Source organism: Urocitellus parryii, chromosome 12, assembly GCF_045843805.1.
Source record: "Urocitellus parryii isolate mUroPar1 chromosome 12, mUroPar1.hap1, whole genome shotgun sequence".
Classification (NCBI taxonomy): Eukaryota; Metazoa; Chordata; class Mammalia; order Rodentia; family Sciuridae; genus Urocitellus; species Urocitellus parryii.
Window position 1 is genome coordinate 16,366,278 of NC_135542.1, and position 19,859 is coordinate 16,386,136.

The following is a 19,859-nucleotide window of genomic DNA, read 5'->3' on the forward strand; positions in this document are numbered from 1 at the left end:
TAAAACATTACAAATGGTGCCTGAGACACATAAAGCACTGAGTTTAGCTCCCCTCTCCTAGAGGACCCGTGCTCCCTTGAGGGGGCTCTCCTGTTTGTCCTCTTCTAATCAACTTTGCTACCACTTTACTATGCTAAGAGCACAATGCAACCAGTGCTAACAAAATCTTTGATTATAAGAACATGATAAAAGAAAGGAACCTGACTTATTTTCCCCCCAGTACTGAGGATGGAACCCAGGGGTGCTCTACCATTGAGCCACATCCCCAGCCCTTTTTAATTTTTATTTTGAGACAGAATCTCTTTAAATTGCCTAGGCTGGTCTAAAACTTATCCTTCTGCCAGCCTCCAGAACAGCTGGGATTCGAGGTATGTGACACCAGGCCAGAAGTGGGGTTGGGGGGTATTCAATGCAAATTTGTTGAAAAAGTGAGTGAATATATTCTTAGAGTTCTGTTCATGTAATTTACATTTGGCACCAGTTTCAGGAAAGAAATCTGAATCTAGTGAGAGGAAAAGCAATAGTTATGAAATAATTATTACATAAAAAGCCCATGTTGAAGTTTTTTAGAATATAATTTTGGCTATTAGAGAAATTATATAGGCTCATTGGAGAAAAGAAAGATAGGCAAAAAGAAAACAAAAAGGAACAAAAACTGAATCATACTTCTGCAACCAGTACCAAATTGTTCCAAGGCAGGTGTGTGTGTGTGTGTGTGTGTGTGTGTGTGTGTGTGTGTGTGTGTGTGTGTTTAAGTCATATCTCAAACCTGCGTTATAAACATCACTACTTACTGGCATTTTAAAACTTATGCTTAGCTATATTTTTTAAGCTGTAATTGAATAGGTTAGTACTGGTGCCTTCTTGATGTTCTCAAATAAATGCCCACGGAGGGCTGGGGCATCATCTATGGACAGTCCTCACCTAACAGCAACAAAGCTTCCATACACAGGGACAGCAATGAACAACCCAGTGGGTGCTGATATTGCAGCCTTCATAGGACACGGGAACCATCCGTGCCCCACAGGTGAACAGAGTCAACAGCCAGGCACACACACCTCTTGGTGCCACTTGGTATTCAAAGCTACACTTTGTGATGACAGCTTTTCTATGTGCAGGTTCAGTTGTGAAGGTCATTATGGACAGGGGTGCCATCCCAGCTGTGAAGGGGAGTTTCCACTGGAGTTAGTTAGAGAGCACTCTCAAGAGGTAACTTGTGATAAAACCCCTTTATTGGGAAATGGGATCATCTTTAGTATCCTACAAAATACTCTTTTGTCCTTTAACTCCATTTAGAAGACACTGTTCTTTAAGAAAAAAGAATAAAAAATCAAATTTTAAAATGAAAAACCAAAGTTCTATTCTCAAAGATGTTTGTTACCATGCTATAAAGTAAAGAAATAGCAACCATCCAAATGTCCCCAAATTGAGCAGTTAACTAAAACATGATACACTTTTGATTGATAGCATACTATCCAGCAGCTTGAAACAATGTAGATTAAGATGTAACAAAATGAAATTGGCTTTGATGGTTAAGAACAAACAAAAAAAGCAAGCTTTAAAACGACTTTTGCTTAAAACCCACTATGAGTTCTCAAATGGCACGGAAATACATCCGCTGAAATTTATGCAGAGAAAGAAGAAATGGAAACAAGACATCAACTTCTTCAGAGGGATCATTTGGGGGCATTTTTCTGTGTCTATATACCTACATGCCTACACTATATGCTTGATGAAAAACAAAAGGGGGTGAAGGATTTAAGCTCCTGGCATGGGAAAGACTCTCAGCAATGCTGACTGGGCCCCTCATTCAAGTACAATGACATCTCTTGAATGGCTTCCTATTGAAGGTGGTGCCTGGTGTGAAGAACACTTGGGTTCTAGAGCTAGGTGCACCTGGACTTGGACTCCAGTACCAACAATCACCATGTGTGCTTGGACAAGTCTGCTTAGTCTCGGCAGCCATTGGTAAAAGGCAGATCCTGTAAGAGTGTACTTCTTCACATCCGTGAGGGTGTAAATAGATAGCACACCCAAACTGGGAAGTCTAAGGACAATTTAATAATAGACGGAATCAGGGGCTGGGATTGTGGCTAAGTTGTAGAGTGCCCACCTACCATGTGTGAGGCACTGGGTTCGATCCTCAGCACCACAGAAAAATAACTAAATACAATAAAAGTGTTGTGTCCATCTACAACTAAATAATAATAATAATAATAATAATAATAATAATAGACTCTTTACTGCAGTGCATGCAGAATTAGAGACAGAACCGATACTTGGGAAGGGAGGTGCCACCCCAGCAGACAAGGCCAAGACAGCAGTTGGTGGAATCCAGAAAGGGCAGCCCCATGAGCAAGGCCACCTGCAGGAACAGCAGCCTTCACTAGAGGCCTCTCTGTGGCAGCCCACAGGACAAGAACTGGGGCACCTGTCTCACCCTCACTCTCCCCAGGTCCCCCATCTCCTAGTAGGTGCCTCTCGGCCAATCCAGATGAGGACCAGAAGGGAAGTGGTGCCGCCCTTCTGTGTCAGTCTCAGGGGGCCCAAAGAGGGCAGCGGAGGCCTAGGGAGGACCTGGATGGGCAAATCTGTCATAACCAGCAGTCCTGCTGCTAATGCAGGTACAGAAACTAAACAGCAAGGTCAAGAACGAAGCACAGGGAGGGCCTTACACATTAACAGGCACAAAATCCACACCTGAAATCAATCAATGGCACAGGCGGCTGAGCCATGTGTCCACCTCCCGCAGCAGGCGAGCCACAAGCTATAGTTAGTATCTGCCAGGAGGTGGTGGTGCTCTTTCCCCAAACCACATTACCCTTCTTTGGGAGTTGGCTTCCTGACTAGCCATCACCTTAAGATCTGAGAACTCGGTGAGCAATTCCCTCCAGTGTGCTTTATAAAACTCTTCCTCATGAAAGCCCTGGCCTGTGGAACTCAGCTCGTTTCCTTCCCTCCTCTGGGAATCTGCCTGAACTGAAGCCTGGCAATCAGTGGTCTATGCTGCAGAGCCGTGCTATTTAATCAGACCTTTGATTAACTTATTCATCTATTTTGGTTGCCATCAAAGCGGGAGAGCTGGGTGCACACTGAACACCACCGTGCTGGGTTAAGCCATCTAATTAGATGGCCCTGACTCTCAGCTTTATTTTTAACACACATGTGAGACACTCGGATGCATCACCAAACAGTAAGACTACAGGAATAAATTAATCTCAACATGAGCCCAGGCCCGAATGTCGCAACTGAGCATAGTTAGTTGGTTTGTGCTCACGAGTGCAGGCACACACCTGGTTGGTTGTACTTCCCTCTGTGCCTTTCTTAATGCTAGTACTTCACCGGTCATCCTTCCCTTCCAATATTTGAGAAATTACACTTTTATCTTATTCTTCAAGACAAAATTTAAGGTTCCTGTCTTCCAGAAATCTCCACCTGCTTCATCCTTTCTCCATTCCCGCCACTCCTCTTTAATTATCCTCCTGCTAGACTGCGGCTACACGGACTTGGAATTCGTCACAATCCCATTCATTCTGTACTGTAATTACAGGTGTGGTGACTGGTTTCTGAGATGGTCCCCAGCCATCTGCATTTCCTTATATTCGATATTATTCCTATTTTACAGATGAGAAAATTCAGGCCCCGAGAGGTTAAAAGCCAGGAATGTCCAACTCTAAGGTGCTAGTATCTAACTCCTCAAAAAACTGCTGCTTGGTGAATCAGGACTTTTTTTTTTTTTTTTTTTTAAGAGACTCACTTCTGCCCTTGCAGGAATCCAGAGGAGTGAAAAGCCCACTTGAGTCGGTTAGGGCACCTGAAAGGAGGGGAAGAGAAAACCATTCACTTAAAGTAGATGTCTGAGGCTGGGGACTGAGATGACAGTATGGAAAAGGACTTGGCCTACATCCCCTCTACTTTGGGTACCTGGGCACCAGTAGGGCTCTGAGGCTTTCCACAAGACATCATATATAAAGCTCTTACTGCAGTGCTGGAGTTTTGCTGGGCACATTGGCACATGCCTGTAATCCCAGCAGCTCGGGAGGTTGAGGCAGGAGGATTGCAGGTTCAAAGCCAGCCTCAGCAACTTATCAGGGCCCTAAGCAACTCAGTGAGACCCTGTTTCTAAATAAAATGCAAAAAGGCGGGGGAGGGGGGCTGATGGGGATGTGGAGCTGGTTGTGATGGAGAAAGATACAGAAAGGCAGGGAAGAGCTGAATTTTGAAGAGTCCTGCACACCACGCTAAAGAGCACTGGATAATATCCTAGAAAAGTAGAAAAAACAAAAAAAAAGGTTTTCACTAGTAGACATATGACCTCCTCATCTTGTTGTTGGAATAGACTCCAGTGACTTTTGGAGAAAAACGTAATTGCTGAGAGCTTCAGCACCTTGAGGCGTACGGCAAAGGTAGATTTCTGGGGTTAGACTCACAGAAGATGATTCAGCAAGTCTGGGGTAGGGCCCAGACATCTGTATTTTTAAACAGTGCCCACTGACTAAATGAAAGTGATTCTAAAGTCCTAGATGATCCTCTGTAAGATGTTAAGTGAGAAGACAGAGAACAGTATTTCTCAAGGTCTTCTGGGCTGAACAGGTGACACTGGATTAACAATCAATGCACCATTCAGACCAAGTCATAAGACAGCCCCCAGTCCATGTGTCTCACCTGAAATTGCCACTTTCTTGGAAGAACAGGGAGAGAAGACCTTTCTCAAAGATTAAGGAAAGACAGTATTGATATAAGATCAGGAATTCCTTAGGCATCTCTGTGCCTTGCAAAAAATTTATGACTATGGAGCCAAAAACGTTCCCTGGCTGTAATTCTTTTTAAACCTAGATATCCTGTTTCAATAGAAATAGCTCTCCATCAGCGGACAAGAACACTCCTAGCAACCTGAGGAGAGCTGAAGTACATAGTTCATATCTTCCTACATCAGCCATTGGAGGAAAACTGCCCGAGAGCCTCAAAGCTGGTCATTGAAGGGGACAGCAATCTCCTGCAGGCATCAGTGAACATGTGTTTATTCAGCATGGCCTCGCCTGACATGATTTGCTGGCTTTCCCCTGACATGCCCATTGTTCAGAAATCCACCCAGAAACCATCTTCTACAGACAGAAGTAATCTTAGAGGGATGAAGACACAGTGAGTCACAGGGAAGGTGATCATATCTCCTCCCACTGGAGGTGTCAAACCCCTCCCTTTCTCATCACCTGGCAAGCAACACCCTCTGTTTAGCCTTGTGGAGCTGGAGGGGATTGGCCACTGGAGCGTTTACGGATTGCCTGAACATCCCTCAGTGCTCTATGTTATGAAATGGAGCATTTCAACGCACTGGGAGTTCTGATTTGTGAACTGGACTGTTACAGTGGTTTAATTTCCTGAAATATAGCTGCCTTCGCAACTAATAGATTTTTCAATGCACTGAGGAGAAAATTGCATTAGCTCCTGTGTAGCCTGGACTTAATATTTTTAGAAGCTGCAATTCTTCTTATTACAGTGCACAGTGTGTATTTATGTATGTGTACTTAGCACAGTGTCAGACACACCAAAGGTACTCAGTGAGGAGTTTTGAAAAAGTAAAACAATACAGTTACACAAACAATGTTCACTGAAAACTTTTCCTCCTGATTGCTACACACTGGCGAACCCAACTGGTTCATTCATTTATTCATCATTCATCTATTCATTCAATAAACACCTAAGTGACTTCTAACTTTGAGGCTCTGATGAGCCTCTGACTGCTTTGAGAAAGTAATGACACGGTTTGGAGGGATATAATAATATAATATGATAATTATATATATTGAAGACATGGTTTTACTTGATGGGGGTTTGGAAGGGGAGCTGGGGATAAGATGGTGATATTCAGGTGGCTTGGGTGACACTCATCTATTTCCAAGTTAGAGGGAACCAGTTCTGATCAGCGTATCTCCAATCTTCATGTGTGTGTGTGTACCTGTGGATTAAAGTATCAGCTATGATCTGCGGACACAGTGTGGTCTAGAGGAGATAAGGATCCCCTAATTCTAAGTCAGTGTCGTGTGTGTGTCTGTATATGTGCATGTGCATGTATATGCATACATATTTTTACAGTTACACTCACCTGCTGCTCAAAGTGCTGAGAATGGAGATAATAAACATCAGGAAAAAAAATAAATAAGCCTTGTTTCCCCACTGTTGAGAATTTACTCTACTGCATGCACTCTTAACGGGGGCAAAATCTGGTTCTCATGAGAAAAAAAAAATATCAGAGCTCTTTTATTCCAGTGGTTTGGTTATTAAAATCTCAGGACAGGAGCAACTGGGGTAAATTAGGGAGTCAAATCTCCAAAGGTTTTTTGGGGATAGGGATGATGTTTTTTAAGAAGAATCTGAGAAACAGCTATATAGGCTGATATAACACCAAAGTAGCCATAAAACAGAGAAGTGTGCAAACACACACACATACACACACACATTGAAACCTGATTCCAGAGGGTAGCATTACCATCTGCTGAGTCTCCTAGTTCTTCCTCCCTTCCTGAATTTAATTAGAAGGCAGCTTAAGCAGAAAGCACATTTCTCTGTCCTCTGGCTCATCATCGGAGAGCAGGGGGCTCCATCTCTCACTCTCGCCCCCACCCCGTTCTTCTTCCTTCTTTTCCACTCTCACCACCTGCTTCACAGGGATCCATCTAAAGGGCAGCCACATAGGCTGCAATTAGACAGGCATCTGGCCGCTGTGCATAATGAGGCGCTTGGCTTTTCATCTGCAGAGGGCTCTGGAGCACTTTGTAGGTGAAGCCCTTGCTTGTGACCACCTCTGTTCTCAGCTTCAGAAATCCACCTTGTAGGTGAATTTAACTTTAAACACATGGGAAGGGCAACTCCCAAGTGGGTAAGGAGGTTTAGGGAGGATGAATCAGAGGTGTCAATTAATTTCTGGTTGGTTAAAAAGATAAATAAATAAAACTGTGGAACTCTCTTTAGGATTAGTGAAAGGATTCAGGAGAAACCTTGTTCATAGCAGTCTGAATTTCTTCCAGCTAACAGCCAAAATGACCCTTTTCACTGTTCAACCCTGAAAAGATGATGCCTTCATTCAGCTCTTGTAAAACATCTAACAAACATTAACCAAAGGTCTGATTGTAATTTCAAATATTTTAACCTTGACCTTGAAGCCTTGTTTGAGGCTGCATAGACTGTGGTGAGGTTGACATTCTCCCTCCACAACAGACCCTTGCCATTTTTATGATGGTTGTCAAGGAAACCAGATTGAGGATAGCCGTCTAACCTGTCTAGATGCAGAAATAACCATACATGAAAATGCAGAAGGGAAGAGAATGTCACCTTTGGAAAGTACTATAAGACAATGGCACGTGGATCAGGATAATTCCATTACATCTTTGCTTCCACTTGGAGACCTGGCTGCCCATCAACTAATTCTAAAAGTCACTATTTATCTATTTATTGTGTATGCCAAATTCTGTACGAGATATAGAAAGCTGGAAGATGTTTATTTCTTTGGAGATCATAGGTAAAGACCACAGAATATTATTTTACTGATGGTAAATTTATACTTGTTCAATACTCACTATGTAACAGCGACTACCCTAGAGCAATGTACAAATGTCATCTTTTAATCCACACAATAATGCTAACAAGCAGATGCCAAGAAAATCCCAGAAATAAAAAGAATTATAGGAGTTGGGATTGGAAATCAAGTCTCTCTCATTCCAAAAATCTCCATCCTCCCAGAAATTGATTCTTCAAGTAAGATATTCTGACAATGATTAAGTAGTAAAAATAATGCACAAAATTCGTACTAAAATTCTTAGGATGGAAACGGGAAGTAAAATCAAAAAAGACAACGATGACCACTTTATGGAGCCCACACTTTAGCATAAGTGGATCCTCCAACATAGTTATGTTCAATACAGATAATTCCTTCTCATTATAGATGTCTCCCCCAATCTCCATAGGACCGCATCTGACCAGTAGCAATGTATTAGGAAAACTCTTAAAATCAAAACAAAAAGCAGATAAGGAAGCTTGAAAAAACATGTTCAGATCCTAAAAGATTGTTGCAGTGGATTCAAAAACTTCTGTTGTTTACCACCTAACCACCATGTGGGGGGAATTGTAGTCTCGGATTCTTTGCTTTATACAAACAATGGTTAGTGTCTGAACAATGCCACTGCTGGCCTGGAGCAGTCCACTGGAGGTTTGCATTCTCTTCTCCAGCACACTGATGGAGACCTGCTGCAGCCCCAGCCCAGCACGGACCACACATTCATATGGGCCCACTACTGGGCCTGCCCCAGAAAAACCAACCATCTACGGGGGGAGGGGAGGCTGGCATTGTGGCTTGTTTGCATATGAGAAAGACCACCAAATTCCACATTGATGCTAATGTGGAATTGAGGGTAGCCTCAGCATCTTTTGGGGGGTGTTACTGTACTACTAATACCTACCAGGTGATTCTTCTCTGCAATCAAGCCTGAGGTCCATAACAGTTGGAGAAATAAAGATAAACTAGGGAGAAGTCAAGATCCAAATTGATGGCTTTGCTCTGTAACTTCAGTTCTTATTTTGTTGTCTGCATGAACATTGAAAAGATCCCACACAGCATATTTTTAAAAATCCCTGGCAAATATTCACGCTGCATGGATCTGGAATCAACATATAGTAATGAAACCAGCAATGTCCTGAGAATTTGAAAACACAAGTCAGGTGCGGTCAACTCCCTTCTCTGATTCTCAGCTTCAGCATCTGAAAAACAGAGACAAAGCCACCTGCTTGCTCTGCACGCCCGAAACTGGCATGCTGTGCAGGGAATTACGCAGCACAGTGCCCACCTGAATCGGCCATCACATGTTCCTAGTTAATCCTGAGTCTAGAGGGAATGAATATTTCACTATGTGGCAGTGATGGGGCTCAAATCGCTGGTCCCTGACCATGTCTGTCGACACAGTGATCTCCTCTGGTTCTTCACAATGGCTGGTTTTGGAGGGTAGGGCTCACAGGTTATGTATATATAATGTAAAGGCAAGAAGCACACTGTGGGACACGGTGTATGTTAAGCAATAACACCCTATTAATAATAACAGGGGATGAGAAGGGGGAGTTGCAGCAGAGCGATTATGCCTGTGAATAAGATGTTGATCACCACTTGCTATTTTCTCTTCCAAAGTATTATTTAGGCAGTAGCAAGCGGATTTAAAACCCACCGGGGGTTCTTGAATTCAGCCAGGCTGAGTGGTTAAATCCAATGAAAATATCCTAGTTAGATGATTTTTTTAGCCAAGGGAGTTGGGTATATAAAAAGAAATTTAACAGGTCAGTTTATGAAGATGTCCATCTTTGACAATAGGGATGATGATGATCACATTAATAATAATAAAAGTACAGGATGGCCTCACTTGCAATGCAATTTCCTGTCTGGCATTTCATTTGATTCTTGACATAATTCTACAAATTGGACAAGTAACGGATTCATTTTTCCTTTTAACATGTAGGAAAGTAAGGCTTTAAAAAAGTTGTCATTGTCCAAAATGGCACAACTAGTAATTGGCAGAGTTAAAACTCACCCCCCGCCTGACCTTCAGGAAAGCCACGGTCACGAGTCTAAAGTCATGCTTCATCATGAGACACAAGTAGGAACAACAGGCTTTGAGGGGGCCTTCCCCACATTTTGATACATAAACACATCTTTGCCCCAAACCAAGCTGATGACATGGCATAACCAGGGATGAGAGCCGGGAATGTTTCCAAGATTCCTATTCAGAGTCATCTTGGAAATCACTCTGGCCTGCTTTCCACATCGTTTTGATTAGAGAACCAAGAGAATTAGATCCTGCAGTGTCCCAAATGGGGTAAGAGAGTCACGAATGTATAGCAACAAAGGACAAACAGGGGCTGGCCAGGGGATGTATCCAGTGAAGGCAACACCATGTCTCACAAGGTTGGGACTAAAAAGGCACAAATCCATTCAGCTGTTCTCTGACTTCAGCGGCTTGAGTTTTATATCTTACCACCTTCATCATCATATCACCATTAACCCGAACAGTGACATCACCCCCCGTTTTTTGAGATTCTAATACGAGGCTTATTTTGCCCCAAGAGACATTTATCAATTCTTGGAGCCTATTATAGTTTAGATATGAGGTGTCCCCGCAAAACTCATTTGCAACAAAATGCCATAATGTTCAAAAGAGAAATGATTAGATTATTAAGAGGTGTAACCTGATCAGTGGATTAATCCACCAATATGGATTAACTGGGTGGTAACTGTAGGCAGTTAGAATATGACTGGAGGAAGTAGATCACCCTCCAGTGCCTTTGGGGTTTATGTTTTGTCCCTGGTGAAAAGAACTCACTCTCTGCTTCCCAGCCCTGGGTCCCCTTCCCCCACCACGCCCTTCCACCATGAGGTCCTACCTCACCTTGGTCCCAGAGCTATGGAGCTGGACAACCAAGAACTGAACCTCTGAAACTGTGGGCCAAAAATAAAATTTTACTCCTTTAAGTTGTTTTTGTCATGTCTTTTTGGTCACAGTGACAAAAAAGACAACTAAGAGACATTTTAAGTTGTCATAACTTGGGGTGGGGTGCTACTGAATTTTAGTGGGTAGCGGCAGGAATGCTGCTCAACACTCTTAGCTCTCAAGATCATTAGGCCCCCCAAATCAATGGTGCTAAGGTGAAGGCACCTTGCTCAAAAGTCCTATGAAAACTTATAAAAGTGCAGGTGGATGAACAAGCACAGTCTTGTCGTGACCTAGTGCGACAGTAAAAGTCTGGCCTCTGTTTTGACCTGATGGAAAATATTGCTTTGGGTAAGAAAATACCTCGAAGGAGGAAGGAGGCAAGGATCTGAAGTCCTTAGCTTCCTTCCTTAAAGGAACAACAGTGACAACTTTATAATTCTTACAAATAACAAGATGATTAAATGAAACTTGCCCATGAAGGAATACAAATTTTGGAAAAGCAAGACTGTCCAGTGAAGCATCCTGGGAGGTCTCTTTGCTTGAAGTCAGTGAGCTAGCCCTTGGCTGCCCTTCTCCGAGCAAGCAGAGTACCCCTGTCCAGCAGACCTAGGCACCTTGTTCAACCAGCAGATAAGTCTCACCCTAAACAACTTCACCTAAACCAAGGTCTCCAACCTTTGGGTGCTGGACTGCTTTAACATTCCCCTATATACTTCAGCCTATGTTTAGACTCTCCAAGATCTGAACCCCACAAATTAAATCTCAAGGTCAAGAGCAGTCTCCTGTGTGCCCAATACAAAAAGAAGGGGACAGCGGATTCCTTCTGCTGGTGCACAGCTCCAGGGTGTACCTGGCTGTGACCCTGCTTGGGCACACCTATCCCCAACTGCCTAGAGAGCGAGGCGTGGGCCCGCCGATCCTGCATATGCACTTGGGGGAAAGGAAAGGAAAGCACAGCTCCCTTGGGGGCAGCTTCGGTCCTCACTCTCATCTTCAGGACGACACCAACACTTGCTCTTCCTGCTAAGCCTGCTCCTTCCTTTAATCTCCCCAATTGTTCACAACCACGTACCCACCAGCTGGTTCCAGAATTCTAGAAACCAGTCTTGGTCCCTCTCTTCCACATCCAGGTCTACATCCCCACCACACCCAACATGCTCCGCACCCTGTCACCTCAGCTTTCAAGACATCTGCCCCCACCATGTGCTAGCTGCATGGATATCTGTGCAGGGAGCTCTTCTCCAAGATACTTCTAAACCTACTCCTTGGGAACTGTCTCTGGAAGATAAACTGATTTCATTCTATCTTGATTTTCTCTCTCTCCACAGAGACGTCTGCCCTTTGCAACCCATGCTGTCACTTGGTCACTAAGCCTGAGAACTTTACGATGGGGGTCTTAGAATTATGTGTATTCTTTTTTTAAAATTTTTTTATTGGTTGTTCACAACATTTCAAAGCTCTTGGCATATCATATTTCATACATTAGAATCAAGTGGGTTATGAACTCCCATTTTTACCCCAAATACAGATTGCAGAATCACATTGGTTACACATCCACATTTTTACATACTGCCATATTAGTGGCTGTTGTATTCTGCTACCTTTCCTATCCTCTACTATCCCCCCTCCCCTCCCCTCCCATCTTCTCTCTCTACCCCATCTACTGTAATTCATTTCCCTCCATGTTTATTATCCCATTCCCCTCACAACCTCTTATATGTAATTTTGTATAACAATGAGGGTCTCCCTCCATTTCCATGCAATTTCCCTTTTTTCTCCCTTTCCCTCCCACCTCATGTCTCTGTTTAATGTTAATCTTTTCTTCCTGCTCTTCCTCCTTGCTCTATTCTTAGTTGTTCTCAATATATCAAAGAAGACATTTGGTATTTGTTTTTTAGGGATTGGCTAGCTTCACTAAGCATAATCTGCTCTAGTGCCATCCATTTCCCTGCAAATTCCATGATTTTGTCATTTTTTAGTGCTGCGTAATACTCCATGATGTATACATGCCACATTTTTTTTATCCATTCATCTATTGAAGGGCATCTGGGTTGATTCCACAGTCTAGCAATTGTGAATTGTGCTGCTATGAACATCAATGTGGCAGTATCCCTGTAGTGTGCTCTTTTAAGGTCTTCAGGGAATAGTCTGAGAAGGGCAATAGCTGGGTCAAATGGTGGTTCCATTCCCAGCTTTCCGGGAATCTCCATACTGCTTTCCAAATTGGCCGAACCCGTTTGCAGTCCCACCAGCAATGTACAAGAGTACCCTTTTCCCCACATCCTCGCCAGCACTTGTTTGACTTCATAATGGCTGCCAATCTTACTGGGGTGAGATGGTATCTTAGGGTGGTTTTGATTTGCATTTCTCTGACTGCTAGAGATGGTGAGCATTTTTTCATGTACTTGTTGATTGATTGTATGTCCTCCTCTGTGAAGTGTTTGTTCATGTCCTTGGCCCATTTGTTGATTGGGTTATTTGTTTTCTTATTGTCTAATTTTTTGAGTTCTTTGTATACTCTGGATATTAGAGCTCTATCTGAAGTGTGAGGAGTAAAAATTTGTTCCCATGATGTAGGCTCCCTATTTACCTCTCTTATTGTTTCTCTTGCTGAGAAAAAACTTTTCAGTTTAAGAAAGTCCCATTTGTTGATTCTTGTTATTAACTCCTTAATAGGACACCCATAGCACAAGAGTTATGTGTATTCTTAACAACAAGCCACAGGGTATACAACTGGTATTCTGTTGCAAACTATCCAACAAAAGAGAAAATCAAAACTCAGGAAGCAACTGAACCATACGCCTGTCTCATCCAGTATCCCCCTCTTCTGCCCTCACATTCGCTGAACAGGTTGGGGTGTGGATTTCATAAAGAAATGAGGCCAGTTAGCATCATGCTTGTCAGCCACTAAGTGTGCTCCCCTCGCCTGATTTAATCCTTGGGTGGCTCCCGGGGTATGCATCTCTCTCCTCCTATGAGCATTGTTTGTGGGAGAGATATACCACTTTCAGTGGAGGGTGCCCTAGTGTGTTCTAAGATGCTCTGCACAGAGTACACCCTCTTATTGTGACTTGTCTGTTCTTAACTAAAATGTGGACACACTAGCTGGGTGTGGTGGCACACACCTGTAAACCCAGCTAATTTGGAGGCTGAGGTAGGATGATTCACAAGTCTGGCCAACTTAGCAATATTATTTCTTAAAAAAAAAGAAAGAAAGAAAAGAAGAGTTTAAAGGGGGATGGGATATAGGTGAGTGAGTGGTGAAGCACCCCTAGGTTCACCCCCAGTGCCACACCTATACACACACAGATGCAGACATGATGACTATGCACACATAAACATGGAAGATAAAAGTCAATCCTTGTTTCCTTGGACACCCTGAACAGTCTCTTGGTGATAGTTTTAGTGATCTCCTTTATTTGTTTTCTCAACTATCAAAAAGGTGTACCCTTCATAAATGAAAAAAAAAAGTGCCAAAGAGATAAAAAAAAATGGCATTTCATTTCTGATAGAAAAACTGCAGTCATAAGGATAGTAATTTGATAGCTCACCCTGGCAGATAATGAGCCCTGCTTGGGGAGCAGAAGCCTGCCATCAGTCCACAGAGCCAGATAACTGCCTTATGCCTTCCCCCCACCTCCTGCTCAAATCTAGTGTGCCCGGCAAGGATGTGCTTCACTAACAAGGGGACTGCAAGCCACTCTAGGCCCCCAAACCCAGCTCCAGGCCCTGCTTCTTCTTGTAAGTAACCCCCCAACTACCAGCTGGTAACTGATTGGTATCATGCTGTTCCCTATTTCATTAGTTTCACTAATTCTTAGAGAAGGCATTAGCCTCCCTGCATCTGTATTCTCCAGGCAGAGTGTGCGCTCAGCAGAGTGCGCATTCCCTATCTACTCATCGATTTGCAGCACAGTACAGAACTGAGCTGCTTCCTCCCAATCAGCTGGGGACTCAGCTACCTATTAATTAGAGCAAGCATCAGGTTTCCCAAGCCAGCCTGTTTCCCTGCGCCGCTGAGAAAATGGAAACTGCAGGTAGTCTGCCCACCTTGATCTTGGAGGGGCTGCCACCTTCCCCAGGCACACAGAGAATCCTGACAGAGTTACCCAACCCAGACTTCAACCTGAGTACTGAAAAGTCAGATTCCAAAGAAGCCAGAGGAGGGTGAAACTTGCATTTATTGATCATCTCTGCTTCCTAAGTAGGCATTCTGTTCTCACAACAAACCTACAAAGCAAATGTGAGACTCTTGGTTGCTTCCCCAGACCTACACTTCCAATTCTCTACTGAAATCACACACACACACACACACACACACACACACACACACACAGAGTTACTTTCTGAGTCTTCACAGACAAGGCATGAGGGTAAGACCATTCCCACACACCTGAGGAGAAGTCACCTGAGAGGCAGAGGAGATAATTCCCTTACAGAGAGAGAGAGAGGAGGATGGGGAAGGGGGGAGAGAGAGAGAGAATATGAGAATAAGTCTCTCTTCTTCCTTGCTGTGCTCTAAGTTGCTGAGCTGACTGCTGGATTTGCTGTGGCCACCTGTGATCACGAGGAGACCAAAAGATTTCTCAGGACAGCACCCACCCTTCTTGGCACTGACAATCTCAGGGCTTCTGCTAAATGGGAAAATGAAGAAATTGCTCAAGCCATTTTTACTTTGGTTATTTATTTTTTTCCAGAAAGGGGCCATGGTAACTGTTGAGAGGGCTGTGAAATGACTCCCAGGGCCCTCTCCCGTGATGAGCCTTAATGCGTCCCATTAAGAAACCTCAAATATGATATGACTAAAGAAGTGGCTCTCTAGTGCACAGAGTGAAGAGGTTCAAGGGCACAGTTCCAGCCAGATCTTCACTGGATGAGCCCCTCCTACAGAAATGGTGGCAATCTTGACAGTTAAGGGGTGACCCCAGAGCCTCCTGAACACACGGGGCTGCCCCCATGAAGAGAGAACAGTGAGGCTTCTCCTCCAGTTACCTGTCTCTTCTTATTCCTTTCCTCCCTCTGTTTTTTTCAAAGTCTAAAGAAAAATACATTTAAAAAAATATACTACTGAAAAACAAACAAACAAATCCCCAAACAACAACAATCTCATAAACTATAATCAAAGAAAAACAAAAACACTGAAATTCCTCTAGTTACGGGTACCTTATCAAATACTGCCAGACTCTTAAATGATTGGAAAACTACACAGACACCTTCAAATTTTGAAGTAAGATGGTTTTGTGATTTTTTTAAAAACGTAATATTACGGTTCCAGGTATTTTTATTTTCCCATTTATGCAAACAAAATTCTATTATTAAATCAATAAAAGTCTTATTAGAAATAATTCTGCAAAGCTTCTAATATCCTCTTGTGAGGATGCACCATACTCTATCCACCCTGCAATTAGGCTTAAGGTTCACTGCAAATGAACAACTCCTTGAATCCATCTTTAATCCCTTGGGGCCAAAATTTTCTACATCACACAAAGTGAATATTTTATAAGAATTTTGACAGATGTTGCTAGACAACTAAAAGAAAGGTTATTCTGATGTTCACTTACAACAAATACTTTCATGAATATTAATTAATCCTGGTGCCTACTTAGTTGCTAATAATAGATAATAAAAATTTTTAGTCTTTCCTATTTAGATACAAAAATTTTACTTTTTATTTCTATGAATATTTATTACACTGTTATATTACTATACATATGTTTTTACTAATTGCATTTACTTTGGGAATTGCTTTGTACTTTTCCTTTACCCATTTTTCCATTGGTCAATTTTTTCTCTTTATTTGTAATAGCTCTTTGTATATTATATGCTACATCTGTTTCAAACCTATTAGTTTTCCTTTAGAATTTTTTTCATTTATCTTGAGCATATACACAAAAATCCATTGCCCTTCAAGAAACCTTTTCATATTTTTCCAGATTTTTTTAAAGATCATAATGTTAATAAGTCTTCAATTAATACAAATTGTATTTATTTTTCTTTTTGTAGTGCTATGGATTGAACCCAGGGTCTTGTACATGCTAGGCAAATGCTCTACCATTAAGCCACTTCCCTAGCCAAAAATATATTTTTATGTTTGGTAATATCTTATCCCATCTGTTCCCAAATGCTCCACCTTTACAAAACGCCTCTTCTGAGTAACTCATTCATTATCTAAAGGTTGGAATTTTTTCCCTGAGCAAAGGATGATTGACAGCCAGAACATAATTTTTCCCTTTTCATATTCAGCACAGATAAAAGTAACAGGGACTCTCTCTTGCTGAGTCAAGGAAAAGTCTCTGAATCCCTCCCAAAGCTTCTTCCTTTGACTATTTCCTTCGAGTTCATTCTGAGCGAACACAGGCTAGGAACAGGATGCAGAGGTAAGAAGGGCAGCAGGGTCCCTCCAGTGGACTTCACCCTGTAGTAGGCAAGTCAGGCACATAAGCAATATTCACATACCAGAGGTCGTTCAAGTCAGTACCTGATGACACATCTACAGAGGAAAGCCCAGGGGGCACGGTATCCCACAGCAGGGGGACCCACTGCTTATGAAATGGTGGGTCAAAACAGTCTCCTCGAGATTTAAACCAAGCTCTAAACAGGAGACCAGGTGGGAAGGAGGAAGGGAAGACCTCTATTTTAGGTGACTTAACTAGATAAGCAGAAAAATCCTCTCAGTGAAAAGTTTTATAAAAGTTAAAAAAAACATAAATGTATATGTGTGTATATGTGTATGTGTCGCACACTTTGCACTGTGTGTATGCATTTCCATGTGTATGACTTGATTTAGCCTGAAAGCAAAATTGCAATTTTAAAAGGAGGTCCAAGAGGGATAATTTGATTGTGTTTCCTGATACCAAGTACAGCCCCGAGGCAGGCCTCTCTTGAACTTCTGTCGTAGTGATATGGAGTTGCAGCCCAGAGTCAGACTAAGTAATATGGTGGCAGAGAGAGGACACTGAATAATATTGTGCCCCCAAATCTGCACTCCAGGTAGAGAAGTGATCTAGAAGCAAAGCCCAATACGCAGCAGGAAAGACCCCAGTCCTTCCCTTTAGGGCAACAAGGGTGGCAGCCAGGGGAGCCTCCCTAGGAACTCAAACTCTCATGTGTACCACAGCACAGTGTCACCAGCTGTCCCAAGTGGAGAATTTAATTTCGAGCAATTAGGACTGTTACTTCCTCAGGCAACTGGCAGCAATAAATGCAAATATTCTTCCAGGTAAACACAACATTACAACTCACAGCTTATGTATGTCAGCATGGAGCTTTATATAGCATTGCAGGAAGGGGTAAAGCCCCGGCTGAAGGGCTCCGGTGCAATTTCCTCCACTTCCTAGCTAAGAAAGAAGTGTTGGCCAAGCTGTCTTTATTCCCAAGTTCCTCATCTGCAAAACAGAATCCTAACAGCACCCTCTCAAAGACACTCCACATTAATTGTTTACATATAAGAGCAAAATAAGTGCTGATTATTATTGTTATTTTATTACAATTCTTCTATGCATATTCTTATGTGTCACCTGATTTACTGTTTTGCATTTTAATATTCTTTATTACTATATTTATCAGATTTATCATTTTCTTATAAATGGAACTAGCTTTCAGAGTTAATATTTTTAGTTTCCTGGTTTTTATTTTCTTACTTCCTGGTCTCTGCTATTAACTCCATTTCCCTTCTGCGTTACTTAGGATCACGTGATTGTTCCTATTTCAATTACAGAATGAAATGTAGATTTTTTTTTCATCATCTTTGTTTTTGAATAATAAAAGGATTGAAGGCTGTTAAAATATCTCCAGTGACAGCTTTGGGCACATTCCATAAACTTTAGTGTGAAATATTCCCCCCTTGCTGGTTGCAAAATAAGCTGCAATTTTAGTTTTTATTTCCTTTTGGATTAAATAAACATTTCGGCAAAATGCTTTGTCCTCCAAGTATTTTGAACCTACCATTTGAAAGCTTGCTTTCTGATAGGAAGATTCACTGTGCTGTGGTCAAGAGTGGGGCCTGTAACATGTCTCTGGTGTAGAATTTAATGATGTTTTGTGGCCTAGCATGCCATCAGTTTTGCAATTTTTTGAGAGCGTTTGGAAATCAATTTTTATTCCATTTGATGGATGTAAAGTTTGATACCTGTTGATACCAATTATATTATGACACTTGTTTTTGTTTGCACAGTACACTATATCCTTCTCAGGGACTGAGATTTTTCCTAACAAAGTCTGTATGTCTTTCACTTATGCTTTTGTATATTTGGAAGCTTTCCTCTTGACAGAAAGGTATGTGGAATAAATCAATGTTTATAGCTGCACAATTCACAATAGCTAAACTGTGGAGCCAACCTAGATGCCCTTTAGTAGATGAATGGATTTTTTAAATGTGGCATATATACACAATGGAATATTACTCAGCAATAAAAGAGAATAAAATCATAGCATTTGCAGGAAAATGGATGCAGTTGGAGAAGATAATGGGATGGTGGAATGTGATGGACATCATTATCCAAAGTACATGTATGAAGACATGAATTGGTGTCAACATACTTTATATACAGAGATATGAAAAATTGTGCTGTATATGTGCAATAAGAATTGTGATGCATTCCGCTGTCATGTATTTAAAAAATAAAAGCAATTTTTTAAAATAAATAAAAAATAAAAGAGGAAATTAAAAAAAAGTGAGAGTCAAGGCTTATTTATTTCCTTCATATGAATATCTAATGTTCCAGAGTCACTGTTTCTTCCCTACTTTCTTTGTTTCCTACCTATTTTGCATAGACTTCATTTCATTTGCCACCATCTTTCCAATAACTTGCTCTGGCTGTATTCATAATTACCTCAGTCGTCACATTTGAGCTTTGCAGAAACACACTTTTTTATCCCTAGAATAATCAAGGCAAAGGGTTAAAGGATTCCCCTGAGTTACCCCACAAAATGTAATAAATGTAGATGTTTCTAAACCCGAGGTGCACTCCCCAGGGTGTTGTGAAATGATTGTGACCAGCTGGTTATGTGTATATGTTTTCAAAACAAATATGTGCCATTTGTGTTTGGCTTTGCACTTGACCTAGAACAATTATCTATAGATCATTCCACATGTAACTTCTCTGAGCACCCACTGCCTGTCCCTTGAGAATAAGGCCTTTTCATTCTTGAGTATTCATTCAATTACTTTCTCTGCATTGCTAGCAAATGATCTAGGATAGTTTCTTCAAACAGTATACGATGGCAATCTCAGTGACTCAGGAGGCCGAGGCAGGAGGATTGCAATTTTGAGGCCAGCCTGAGCAATTTAGGGAGACCCTGTCTAAAATTGAAAAATAAAAACAAAGGGCTGGGGAGGCAGCTCAGTGGCAGGGTGCTCCCTGGATTTAAACCCAGGTACTGTAAAGCAAA

The 19,859-nt window shown here is 42.0% G+C and overlaps 1 protein-coding gene across 1 annotated transcript in view; it reads right to left on the reverse strand.

Moving 5' to 3' along the window:
* Window positions 1–19,859, reverse strand: part of LOC144249582 (xylosyl- and glucuronyltransferase LARGE1-like) — a 298,477-nt gene that overhangs the window by 257,507 nt on the left and 21,111 nt on the right. The gene's annotated exons all lie outside the window — the stretch shown is intronic.